We start from the raw sequence: 13,885 nt of genomic DNA on the forward strand, positions 1-13,885 counted from the left end.
GGCACATGCAACACACATCCACTCCCTGCTGAACTGCTTGTATTTGATGTGTTGAAGTTTTGGTAAAGTTTGAATAAATTCCACTTTATTTATAGGAACATTTCATCTGTGGACTCCTGCTTCCCCTCTCCTTGAGCCAGTTTGTGACGGGAACATGACATAAGAAAAGTAATTTATCCCTTTTTGATTCTGTGTATCTGGCGCTCATCCAGTGAGTTCACACTTGGCAGAAACAGACTGAATTTGTCTGGAGAACTTTGGCTTCAGCCAAGTTAGATAAACACACTGTGTCTCTGTCAAAACAGCAGTGTAGTTGTGGCACCCCTGTGAGGGAATGACCACATGAATATTATTTTGTGTAAAACACTCATGTAACGGGACATTTTTCATTGCTATATGTATTTATTTTCAGTTTCTTTAAGAGGATAGAAAATCCATGTAACAGGGATTCATTTTATGTTAGAAAGCAGTGAGGGCGGAACTTTGGTGCTTGCTCCGGGGTTTCGGGGAGCAGTAAGTGGAGCCCACCTTCCGCTGCTTCCTCAGACACGTTCTGGAGGAAAGCAGAGACGCATCGTGTCTTCCTTACTCTGCTCTTCACCTGCTTTTACAGGTCGGTACACGGTGCTCGCACCGAAAATGTTGTTTATTGTCACCATGGTTACCCACGTTAATGTGAATGGGAGAGTTAAGGCGGTCCGCCAAAGTTATTTATATGTAAACACGGGAGAAAACCAGAGGAGTGTCCCGCGCGACCGCACCGCGAGCCCGCTCGTTAGGTGGAGCGCTCGTGAAGCAGAGTCAGTGCGCTCCTATGCTCTGTGCAAACGTGTTGTAATGCTCCAATCAAATCAGTTCTGTGAGATGTGAATGTTAATAGTTCTGTTAAAGTGACTGAGTAGATTAGCTAGTGTAACACAAGCACTCTGAGCAACTCTGTGTAGCTAACAGAGGCATTCATGGGTTGATTCAACAAGCTGTGTTTCATGATGCACTAAATAGTGATTTTGCCAGTAAATTACTGGAGGGAACAAATGTAATGTATTTACCAATGCTGTTATTGAATAGAACTGTTTAGCCAGTAAGACACTGCAGAAGACAATGTGATGTGTTTATTGATATGATAAAAGGATGTAGCTGTTATGGAAAGAAGTGTGAACTTGAGAAACTGAACCAGTTAAAAAGAGTATATTTCACTGATGTTGTGAAATAAGTAAATGTAATTGATGTGAATGAGGAAGCAGCTGAACAGTATATTGAAAGCTCATGTTTAGTGTTTTATAGCATTTATTTGTGTGAAATAAATCAGACTCAGACACGTTCTGGAGGAAAGCAGAGACGCATCGTGTCTTCCTTACTCTGCTCTTCACCTGCTTTTACAGGTAACATATTTGTCATCGAGGTCTTCATCCTTGGGACCCGTAACATAGTAACTTCTTCGTTCAGCTTCCACTCAGAGGTACAAGTACACACAGCAAAGATAAACGTGTACACAAGGTGGAACCCACAAGTGCACAGCTCCAACCAGAGATGGGCAGTAATCCGATTACTTTTTTCAAGAAACGAGTAAAGTGAGGGATTACTATTGCAAAAAAGGTAATTAGATTACTGTTACTTTCCCGTAAGCACACTGCGTTACTAAAACCGCAGCTGTGTGCAGATGAACAATGGATAATCTATCGAGTGTGGAGAGAGTGTGAGCGTGCAGCGTTTAAAGCGTGGAAGCACTGACCTTACTTTGAGTTTGACTCTGTAAAAAGTGACAAAAACATTAGCATCCGCTGTTCACTGCGTGGGAAGACAACATGCTCACTCACTATGTGTTAATGGGCATGCTTATTTATAACTTTGATAAAATGTCATAAAAATAATTCCATGCCAGCTCACCATTGGTGATCAGGTAGTTTCTGTTCCAGTTCCAGTCCCATAAATCATGAAGCTTGCTGCCAGAAAAGCTTCAAATCTCCTTTGAAAGCTGTTTGTGGTCTTGATTGTGGGAGCTTCAGTTGTCTGACTCCAGCTGCCACACAGTGCTCACTGATATCATTTGCAAAAACCCCAGTGTGACAATATTTATCAGTGAAGCAGAAATCAGGAAGTGACGACTTTTCTTTGAACATTTGCTAAGGCTAAGCTGTGCTTTCTACCACAGTTGGGAATTTCCTGGTTTACAACAAATTATTGTGTCAACACCGCATAAGATTTCAAACTACAGGAAAATCACTGGAGTTATAAGAGGCAGACAACGACACACACACACCACATGCATGCTGTTGCTATTTATTGTGGATTAACCTGTCAAGGGCAAGAACAAAAGAATTCTGCCTCAAATACAGGAAATCATAGCTTTCCTGTATTTCCTCCATTGTTGGCATGCTGGTTAGTGCTGTTGCTCCACAGTAAGAAGGTCCTGGGCTAAATTATCCATGAATGTAAACGGCTGTGTGTTTCTATCTGATAGACTGGTGAGCTGTCCAGGGTGTACCCTGCCTGGTAACCTATCACTTCAGGGTTATTTCCCAGCCCTGCTGCAACCAGGATAGAGATAGGAGGATGGTAGTTGTTGTAGACCCATTCAATTTCAATTGAAGGATTAAAATGTTCCAGGAGTAGGGATGGGTATTGATAAGATTTTAACGATTCCGATTCCATTTTCGATTCTGTTTAACGATTCGATTCTTTATCGATTCTCTTATCGATTCTGGTGATGGAGGCTCGAATAGGCTGCGCGTGAGACTCCATTATCAGCAATATCTGGTATGAATGTGTGTGGATGTATGCATGTGACTGGACTGTGATGGACTGACGACTAAAAGTTTAACTGACTTGATACTGAGACAAAAACGGTGCCGACTTTAGGATTAAAGTTCACCCAGCCTGTAGAAGAAGGGTGGAGGTTTTGTCTTGCTTTGTTTGTGCAGGAGCAGAAGGATGACAGAGACTAAAGGGGGAGGCTGTAGCTTCACATGAGTGTGAGCTGCAGACTGAACCCTTTGGTTGCTAATGTTGAGTCACTGATGTTTGCATTAAGAAAATTGTGTTTTATTAGCTGTGTTTTAATTAAGGTATCACATTGTATTGTTGGGAATGTTAAATGCTAAAGTGAAGAAAAGCTTTGATTTCACTCATGACTGAACATGTTATTATTAACCATAGCAGGCCACTGTAAAGAGTCAATTAACTGTTATAGAGGAAAAAAAGGCCAAAAACTCTGTTAATACCTATGAATAACAGGCAATGATAGACTTGTCACATTCAAAATAGAGATATGTAATAACAAACACGGGTCCGTGTCATTTAGGTTCTCCATTGAAATAGTCAATCATTTAGAAAAGTAGAATATATATATATATATGTCTCAACGCTGTTTCTCAATAATATTAAAAACCTAAAAACTATTGTTGTGGAAGATAGAAGTCACTGTGACAGCCCTCTGACTGTGGAGGACGTTTGTAATCCTATTTCTGCACTTAAGGCCAACAAATCTCCCGGCACAGATGGTTTAACTGCAGAGTTTTATGAATCATTTTCTAATCTCCTGGCTCCGTTCTTACTGCAGCTTTTCATAGGAAGTGTAGAGAATAACATCCTCCCTCCTACTCTTACTCAGGGTCTCATAACACTTATTCCAAAGCCAAACAAAGACTTACTTCTTATTGATAATTGGAGACCCATCTGTCTGCTCAATGATGACTATGAGATTATGGCTTTAGTACTTGCTAACAGAATGAAAGAGTTCTTGGACACAATTATCGATGAGACACAATCAGGCTTTATGAGAAACAGACACCTTTCTAAGAACATGAGACTGGTTTTAGATCTACTTGATTACTCTGATTTGGTATCTGACTATAGCTTCATTCTCTTCCTGGATTTTTAAAAGGCTTTTGATACAATTGAACATCAATTTATTTTCCACTCTTTGGAAAAATTTGGCATTTTTCTGTACAGCTATCAAAACCTTGTACACGAATGGCAATAGCTCAATTAAAATGATTAAGACTCCACCCCGAGATTTGACCTGTTATACAAGGAATCAGCACAGCTGATAAGGAGCTCATCATCAGCCAGCTAGCTGATGACACCACACTCTTCTTGAAGAATGCAAATCAAATCCGTCCAGCCCTTAGTGTTATTAGTGATTTCTCTGAGGCATGTTAATACTTTTAGCTATTTTATATCCATAAATGTAAGTTTATTAATAAACCACCATATTTCTGCCTTTTTATAAGGATATGAATTGTACATACAATCAATTTCAGACTCAACCAACAAAAAGCCTCTCAGAACAATATTTATATTGTAACAGTTGCTATTGTAATGCAGTGTATCACCACATGGCGGCGCCTCCTGTCTCACGACTGGTGTCACCCCCTTTTTGTTCTTCTTCGCACTCCTCCTGTAATGGATGCTCCCGTGTGTACGCGGACTAGTGTGCTCTTTAGTAATGTGTGGTAGAGGTAGCACTTTTATTTTTGATATTGTAAATAAATGAGTACTTTTTGGAAAGTCAGAAGCTGTTGCTCATTCGCTATCCACCTGCACACCTCCGCGGCTGGCTTCATCTCCACTGCACGTTACAATATGTTGATTTTTTTTCGCCTACTCATATCATCATTTTTTTACTCCTGGTTCTGTATGTTCATGTTCTGTTCTTTTGTAAACTTCATCTGTTTGTATGTTGTATACTCATTGTGTTTCAATAAAGTTCGATTTAAAAAAAGGTACGTTCTAAACGAAGCTTCAGACGTCACTGATCACGTGACTCTGGCCAAACGAATCAAGCCTCGACACGGTGCTTCTGAAGCAGCGCGTTGATCTTTCTGACACACGCACCGGAGCGTCAGCTTCAAGCGGACCATCACTACGTCTCACATCTAAAGGTGTCAAGGTAACTTTGAACTGAGTTCAGTCAATCTGGAGTTTTTCCAAGTTTTCTGTTGCTCTCTGTGAGAGAAGAGCGTTAAAGGCGGGGCTCTCCAGAGTCCAGCAAAACAGGAAACCACAGCTGGGTGTGTGTAAGTGTGCAAACCAATAGAATGCATCGTGGTGGGGGGGCATCACGGGCAAGAAAAAAATGAAATAATCGGTCGTACCCATGCTTCCCCGACGTCATGCCAGCGCATATTGGGAAATTCGTAGGCACCGATCGTTTTTCTATCAGCCATTTGCTGGGAGTAAGGGCGCCCTCCGTTTGCGAGGTGCGCCTGCTGCTGGCGGCACAGGGAGGAGAGGGCGGGGCAGCGGGGAGTCTCTGGCTGGCTGGAGCGGCATCTAATAACCAACTCGTAAAACAAAATAAAAACAACAAACAGATATTATGATACAGACTTATAAGCTGCACCGATGTTTTTTCTAAATTCTATAAAGTGAGCGCGAGAGCCCTCGGTGCGCCTGCGCGCTGCTGAAGTCAAAGTAAACTTTATTGTCATCTCCGCCACAGACAGTCCAGCATATAGAGAGACGAGACGACGAGGCTGCAGTTACAGCGGTGCAAGTAAACAAACAATAAATATAAGAAGAGTAAGAAAATAAATCTACACTTTAGGACTCGGGGTAAAGGATCAATAACAATTTAAATTTATAATTTACAGTTTGATGATTTAAAGTCTCACACAACCCGTCAAAAGGGGCGGGGCTGGCTGCTTCCAAGTAGAGCACATTTCATTTATAATGATGTAAATCCAAGCCCATCATGGATTCACGATCTGAATCCTGGGTTGTGTGAAATCCCAGAAATCAACCTTAGACAAAGTGAATCTGTGAACTAAGGTGTAGGTCTGTTAGGTTAATTGTGCTGATCCTCGGGTTGGGGGATTTGTGTTTGTACTGGAGCGCAAAATTCAAACCAATGGAAGATGGACAACAAAAGTTCAAAGCCATCAGGTGCTCAGGTTAGAAAAAAGAGAAAAGATGCAGGTAAGCAGACGTGTGATTGGATAATGGCAGCTCATCCTGAACCAATCAGACTAAACTCCAAACAATACATTATGTTACAGATTTTAATATTAATTAGTCATTGTTACTTGTTGATTTGTCCTTTTCTCATTGTGTGACGAATTATGACGACTGTTTGGTAGCTGTTATTGTCTCTCTCTCTCTCTTCATGTGTGTTTCTCTGGTGAAACAATAGTTTTGTGTTAATGTTAGGGCTGCACGATTTTGCATAAAATGAGAATCACGATTTTTTGGCTTAGAATTGAGATCATGATTCTCTCATAACAATAAATAAACATAAAACAACAAATGTCTCACGTTTTGTTGTTGCAGCAAAATGTTGTCCTGGTTGAAATTCCGTCTCCACCGTTGCTCGACGCTGCGTGTACAGAGCAGGTAGTGCAACAATAGAAAAATAGTTGCGGGACGGCACTGTGTAGCGTTTGTCTAGGGTGTTGATCGTTTTCCTAAATCCCTCGCTTTGCACAGTGTTGATGGAGCCATATCTTTGGTCAGGTGATAAGTGATAGCCTCCGTAATGTCTTTGTGCCTGCGGGAGTTCGACGTGTATAGGGAAGCGCTGTATAAGGTTCCCGTTATTGATGTTTGGGTGGTTGACCGGGACGGATTTTCTCCTGTCACTTTCTCGTCATCCCTGACGTGCTCTCCGTTGTTGTTTCCCTGCTAATTTTAGCATCACACGGCACAGCTTCTGTATCACGTGGTATAAGGCTCCGCCCTTGTCATTTATTGAGCAGGAAGAGTGAGCGCTTGTTTTCATGCAGAGTACGTCCCGGATCAAAATGCGGTACATTTGATCCCTGTTGTCTTTGCTTGATGATTGGTTTGAGTCTTGACAATCCACATTGCTGGCGTTGCATCTTTCAATGGCAGCAATGGCAGGTATCAGTGCTCAAACCTTTTGTGTTTGTTTCCAACAAGTTGCCCACCTCGGGAAACAAAAATGTGTTCTTTTACTTGTCAGATGAACATATGAGACACTTTGACTCTTCAGTGCAGTGTGGAGCCTAACAAAGATCTGTTTTGTGTCCCAGCTGATCAGCAGGAGGAGGAGAGTCTGACGGAGCAGCAGAGGAACATTTTCAGCTACTTGGACTCAGCTCAGCCACTACAGAGGAAACAATGAGCTCAACACAGAAGGTGACAGACAGAGCAGGACCATATGACCAAAGATATTTATCACCATATACATTTGAACATTTGCCATAACGATGTAGCTGACGATATAATTGACACCAGACAAAATACTTTACAGCTGCACAACTTTATTAAAAACCCATCAATGTATTTTCACTGAAACAAGCAGCTGTTGTTTATGTGCATTAAAGTTATATAAAAATGTAACAGTGCAAATGCAAATTCCTCGCTGACAGTTTAACCAAAAGGCGTTTCCAGTGGAAACTGGCCGACACATCCTGAGCATAACCATGTATAATATCCACTAAACTTCAGAAGAGGTTATACAGTCGTGGCCAAAAGGTTTGAGAATTGCATAAATATTGGAACCTGGAGAAGTTGCTGCTTAAGTTTTTATAATAGCATTTTGCCTGCACTCCAGAATGTTATGAGGAGTGATCAGATGAACTGCATCGTCCTTCTTTGCCATGAAAACGAACTTAATCCCCAAAAAGCCTTACCGCTGCATTTCATTGCTGTCATCAAAGGACCTGCTGAGACCATTTCAGTGATCGTCTTCTTAACTCAGGTGAGAATGTTGGCGAGCACGAGGCTGGAGATCATCATGGCTGTATCCCGATTCAGGTTCTGCAGCTTTAAAGTCCTCAAGGGCCGCGTACTCAAAGACCGCTAAGGCCGAAGTGCGAGGCTCGTAGGCTCGTGAAATGGGACGTCTAGCCTCCGTCGCGCTGCCCAGGTTGCCTAGCAACCATGATACTAACAGCTGGAAACGTTTCATACAGCTTTGTTTGACAGAAATGAAGGAGAACATATTTAGTTCATTTGTTTCTACATGAGCTCTGTGTGATTTGATGAGTATCTGAGGCTGAGACCACAGGACTGTGAAACATGATTGTTGGGCTTCATTTCTGTGCTGCTGGCTCTTCCTCCTCCTCTTCCTCACACACTGCTGAGTTTGTCCTGGTGGATCATCAGGGCTGCAAAGCCTCACAGATGATGTGCAGCAGTGGCTCCCTCAGTCTGTCCTCACTCTGGACACTTGCAGTCGTCACACATGGAAATCAAATGTGTGATAAGCTGCAGGATTCAAACACAAGTGTAACTTATAAACACATGTTCATACTTTTATTCCACAATCAGAGAGAAAGAAACAGAGAGAGAGTGCAGGACAGACAGACAGGTGACAGTCTCAGGTGTACACACTGCTACACAACAGCACCAGAGAAGCAGGATTTAGTGTTTGTGTTATTACGAGTGTAAACAAGAAGAGTTCCAGATGGTGCAGTGGACACATGTGTGACTGCTGTGATTAAAGCATCTTTCTTTCAGCTTAACGAGTGAACCGTCAGCTCGTTCAAACACACGTTAAAGTGCGTTTGGCTCGACACCACCGAACAGAGGCAGCAATATAACACAGCTAACATTAACAGTGCAGTGAATCCTGCTTGTGCCGTGATGTTCAGGACTGCAAACCGAGCAGCATCACTGACTTTCAGCTTGTTGTGTTTGTGGATATATTACTGACTTTAATTATCCACAAAATCATCACATTCTCTGTCAGATTAAGGTCGACTATTGAACGGCGTATATTTTAAAGGCTTTAAAACCAAGTTAACGCTGAAAGTACAAACATCACTAATGTCACATAACTCTGCCGACAAGGCATAGCTATGGCTATGAAATGCTCTTTGTGTATCACTTCTTCATTATGAAAGATGTCATTAATGCACTAGTAATGTCTCATCTGGAGTATTGTTCAATCATTTGGTCAGCAGCTAATAAGACAGATCTTAACAGACTTCAGTTAGTCCAGAATAAGGCGTCCAGATTAGTGTGAAGATGTTCATACTATACTAATATTGATCAAATGCATAATAACCTTTCTTGGCTTCCTGTACAGGCTAAAATATTCTATGGCTTACTTGTAGTTCTAAAGAAAGCAATTCTGTTAAACACACCACATTTATTCTGCTCAGCTGCAGTATCCAGATGAAATACATCATCATATTACACAGTTTTCAACAAGCTGCAATTTAGTAAATGCTCGAGTTAAAAGTAACGTTTTGTAAAACTGTTACATTTAGAGCAACTTTTAAGTGGAATAAGTTGCCTTAAAAAATTAGAGAATTATTCAAAACTTCAATGAACACTTAAAAGCCGATTTACAGAGCTTTTAGTTGTTGTAAATATTGTAAGACATGATTTGTTTTTGAAATTTGTGTAATGTGCCTCAATGTTATTGATATTTATCATCAACATTATGAACTTTATTTATAAAGCACTTTAAAACAACCACAGCTGACAGAAAGTGCTGTACACTGGAACTGTAAAATAAAATGACATGAGATATAAATAAAACACAAATAAAAGAAGAGTGAAATCATTAATTAAATAACTACTTCAATTAAAAAAGAAACTAAGTCTCACTGAGGTTAAAAGCCAAGGAATAAAAGTGGGTTTTAAGACGTGATTTAAAAGTGGACAGTGAAGGGGCCTCTCTAACGTGCATGGGCAAATCATTCCATAACTTTGGAGCCACAATAGAGAAGGCCCCGCCCCCTCTGAGCTTCCTCCTGGATCTCGGTACCTCCAGGAGCAGCTGGTCAGCTGACCTGAGAGACCGACAGGGTGTGTGGGGATGAAGAAGCTCAGAGAGGTAAGGCGGGGCAAGACTGTGAAGGCATTTAAAAACAAACATAAGAATTTTAAAATGAACTCTAAAAGACACAGGCAGCCAGTGCAGAGAGGCCAGCACAGGGGTTATATGCTCTCTTTTTTGAGTCCCTGTTAGGAGTCGTGCAGCCGCATTTTGAACCAGCTGCAGACGTGAGAGCAACGACTGACTGACCCCCACATAAAGTGAGTTACAGTCGTCCAGGCGGGAAGAAATAAAAGCATGGATCACTGTTTCAAGGTGCTGCCTCGAAAGAAAAGATTTTACTCTTGCCAGTCGCCTTAAATGATAAAAACCGGACTTCACCACTGCTCTGATTTGGTTGTCCAATTTAAAATCACTGTCCAACTTAAAACCAAGGTCAGTAACCACAGATTTAAAATAGACTTCCAGGGATCCTAAAACAACAGGGGAGGACTCACAGGGACCACTGGGTCCAAACACCAACAGCTGTTTTCTTTTCATTAAAATTTAAAAAGTTTAGAGCCAACCAAGCTTTAATGTCATCTAGACAAGTCAAGAGAGGTTTTATGGAGATGCCATCCATGTGTTTTAGTGTCAAATAAAGTTGGCAGTCATCGGCATAACAATGAAATGAGATCCCATGCCTTCTAAGGATAGAACCCAGTGGCCCTAAAATTGAGCCCTGTGGGACGCCGCATGACAGAGGAGCAGAAGACGATTCGTAACCAAGAAGGCTGACAGAGAAATATTATTATTATTATTATTGATTGCTTATATTTGAACAATTGTGAAACCTCACTGTGGATGTAAGAGTGAAATTATGTGGATATCTTGAATCCACTTTATTGTGTAATATTTTATGTGAGTATTTGACGGAAGACGAGCAACATCTGTTGTGGAAGCTAACGGGGTTCCTTTAGAATAAACAAACATAGGATTTATTATCACTGAATAATTCTGTATAAATCTATACAAATTATAGAAATATGTAATAGGAAACAACAAAATAATGTAAATTATAAAATAGTGTGTGTGTGTGTGTGTGTGTGTGTGTGTGGGTGTGTGTGTGTGTGTGTGCATGATTTTAGTGTTTGAACAGTCATGAATTATCTTTAACAGCAGGTTGGATGTAATGTGTTAGAACTACCAGCAGGTGGGGATAAGAGACCTTTAAGGTGTTTGGTGCCACGCTCCACCTTCAGGTTTAAAACTAGTGTTAATGGAGTTTGAAGGTTGAGTTTGTTCCACGACTGCATTTCACTCACTGCTTCTGTTTGTATCTCTGTCACTGCAGGACCAACATGGAGCCAGAAGTCAGCGCTCTCAGGAGGCCGACAAACCTCACAGAAGAAAGGGAGAGAAAAAACACACCTGTGACGAGTGTGGGAAGGCTTTTACTGAGAAGGCTAAACTCAAACAGCATCAGGTCATCCACACTGGAGAGAGACCGTTCAGCTGTGACTTGTGTGGAAAGTCTTTTTCCTTCAAGGGTTCCCTAAAAACACACCAACTCATCCACAGTGGAGTTAAAGCGTACAGCTGTGATCAGTGTGGCAGAGCTTTTACTCAGAGTAGCCACTTACAGAAGCATCTAGTTACCCACTCTGGAATTAAGCCATACAGCTGTGACGAGTGTGGGATGGAGTTTACTCTGAAGGCTTCACTAAAACAGCATCAGGTCATCCACACTGGAGAGAGACCGTTCAGCTGTGACTTGTGTGGAAAGTCTTTTTCCTGGAAGCGTTCCCTAAAACAACACCAACTCATCCACAGTGGAGTTAAAGCGTACAGCTGTGATCAGTGTGGCAGAGCTTTTACTCAGAGTAGCCACTTACAGAGTCATCTAGTTACCCACTCTGGAATTAAGGCATACAGCTGTGATCAGTGTGGCAGAGCTTTTACTCAGAGTAGCCACTTACAGAGTCATCTAGTTACCCACTCTGGAATTAAGCCATACAGCTGTGACGAGTGTGGGAAGGGTTTTACTGTGAGGGCTAAACTAAAACAGCATCAGGTCATCCACACTGGAGAGAGACCGTTCAGCTGTGACTTGTGTGGAAAGTCTTTTTCCTTGAAGGGTTACCTAAAAAAACACCAACTCATCCACACTGGAGTTAAAGCGTACAGCTGTGATCAGTGTGGCAGAGCTTTTACTCAGAGTAGCAGCTTACAGAGTCATCTAGTTACCCACTCTGGAATTAAGCCATACACCTGTGACGAGTGTGGGAAGGGTTTTACTCTGAAGGCTTCACTAAAACAGCATCAGGTCATCCACACTGGAGAGAGACCGTTCAGCTGTGAACAGTGTGGAAAGTCTTTTTCCTTGAAGCGTTCCCTAAAAAAACACCAACTCATCCACAGTGGAGTTAAAGCGTACAGCTGTGATCAGTGTGGCAGAGCTTTTACTCGCAGTAGCAGCTTACAGAGTCATCTAGTTACCCACTCTGGAATTAAGGCGTACAGCTGTGACATCTGTGGAAAAACTTTCAGCCAGAGAAGGAGCCGAAATAAACACCTACGCATTCACACCAGACATGATGTGTACTGCTGTGAACAGTGTGGCAAATACTTTACAACAGACGCACACTTACAACAACACATGTTTACCCACACTGAGGAGAGACCTTATCAATGTGACCTGTGTGAGAAGACTTTTAAATCTCCACGTCACCTGAGACGACACCAACAGATCCACACCAGAAAGAGACTCTACAAGTGCAGCTACTGTGAGGTATGTATTTATATTGTTATCTTGTCATTTTAGCCTGACTGTTTGGAACAACTCTGCTCATTAAACTGTGTTAGCATGTTAGCAATTCTACTGCATGGAAAAGCAGCTCTGAGTGATTATTCAGATTTTCCTTTCAGTTATGATTTTAGTATTACTGTAGTATTATGGTGGTAGTATTGTAGTTATTGCAGCCCAGTAAACTGAGTGTGTTAACTGAAACAGTCAAATGTAGTTGGACGTCTGCAGAGATGCTCTTTATTTCAGGCGACGTTCAGGATACAAATGTTGAAGGACTGACTTACACTGTCTTTGTGTCTTTATTTAGAAGCAGAGCGACACAGATGGATCCAGTTCTCAACCCTGTCATCACTGTGGTGGTGGGAAAGACTTTCATTGTGACCTCTGTGGAAAAACTTTCAGTCAGCAAAAGACCCTAAAAGTACATCAACGTAGACACACTGGAGACAAACTGAAATACTGCAAAGAATGTGGGAGAAGCTTCACCACAACAAGTGAGTTAAAACAACATGAACTGATTCACAGTGGGGTTAAAAAGCACCTCTGTGATCAGTGTGGGTCATCCTTCACCACTGCAAGGGACCTTAAATCACACAAACGAGTCCACACAGGAGAGAAACCACACAAGTGCAGACACTGTGAGAGAAGCTTCTCACAGTCAGGTAATCGTAACATTCATGAACGTGGACACATGGAAGGAAACTACAGCTGTGACCAGTGTGACAAGAGCTTCAGGAATCTCAGTTCATACTCTGCACACAAACTATCCCACGTTACTAATAAACTGTTTCACTGTTACCAATGTGCCCAAACATTCACCTCATTGTCTGCTCTGTGCAAACATCAGCGCGATCACTCAGGGCTGAAATCACTCCCATCACTGGATCACAGTGAATCTGAAGACACAGAAAGATCCTCTGGTTTCTGTGTCGGACTCAAAAAGCTTGAGATCAGGCTCCACAGAGTTCAGATAGAATCATTTAAACTTGTGTTGAACTGAACTGGTTGCTGGGCTGAACTTCTACATAATACAGATCTACATGGGATCTTCTTTTCTGTTGTTTTACTGAGTCAGTTTTGTCCTTTTTTCTCTGTCCTGGTTTTGCTCGTCTGTAAATGATTGAAACTCAGTCAAATAGTTCATTGTTCTCCAGCAAAACGTTTTGGAAACTCATGTTTAACCTTTAAAACTCTGACATGTTTTAGCACACAAGGCTTCATCGGGGAGTTCACTCATGATTGGACCATGAGAACAAAGGTTTTTAGTTCTTTCAAAGAGAGTCTTGGAGATGTTTGATGTTTCTGTTTTTCTGAAACCACCTGAAAGAAAAACTATTTTTCTTGCTTTATGTAGTGTGGAAGTTTTTAATGTTTCTTCATCTGTGATGTTCTTGAATGTGTTC

At 41.6% G+C, this 13,885-nt stretch overlaps 1 protein-coding gene and 1 long non-coding RNA gene across 2 annotated transcripts in view; both read left to right on the plus strand.

The window, feature by feature from the left end:
* Nucleotides 1-4,876: 4,876 nt before the first annotated feature.
* LOC146577322 (uncharacterized) overlaps nt 4,877-13,885 on the plus strand; it is a 105,923-nt gene continuing 96,914 nt past the window's right edge. Inside the window, exons 1-2 of the transcript XR_014889390.1 lie at nt 4,877-4,891; nt 6,993-7,098. The gene's annotated coding sequence lies outside the window, so the exon portion shown is untranslated. The remainder of the gene's footprint in view (nt 4,892-6,992; nt 7,099-13,885) is intronic.
* LOC146577323 (uncharacterized) lies at nt 12,381-12,893 on the plus strand. The gene is made up of 2 exons (XR_014891646.1): nt 12,381-12,464; nt 12,790-12,893. It is a non-coding gene; the product is annotated as an uncharacterized LOC146577323 (long non-coding RNA).

The sequence above is a fragment of the Mchenga conophoros genome, linkage group LG3 (assembly GCF_057382185.1).
Source record: "Mchenga conophoros isolate Kocher_MC1m ecotype Shallow Benthic linkage group LG3, M_conophoros_male_GT1.1, whole genome shotgun sequence".
Taxonomy (NCBI): Eukaryota; Metazoa; Chordata; class Actinopteri; order Cichliformes; family Cichlidae; genus Mchenga; species Mchenga conophoros.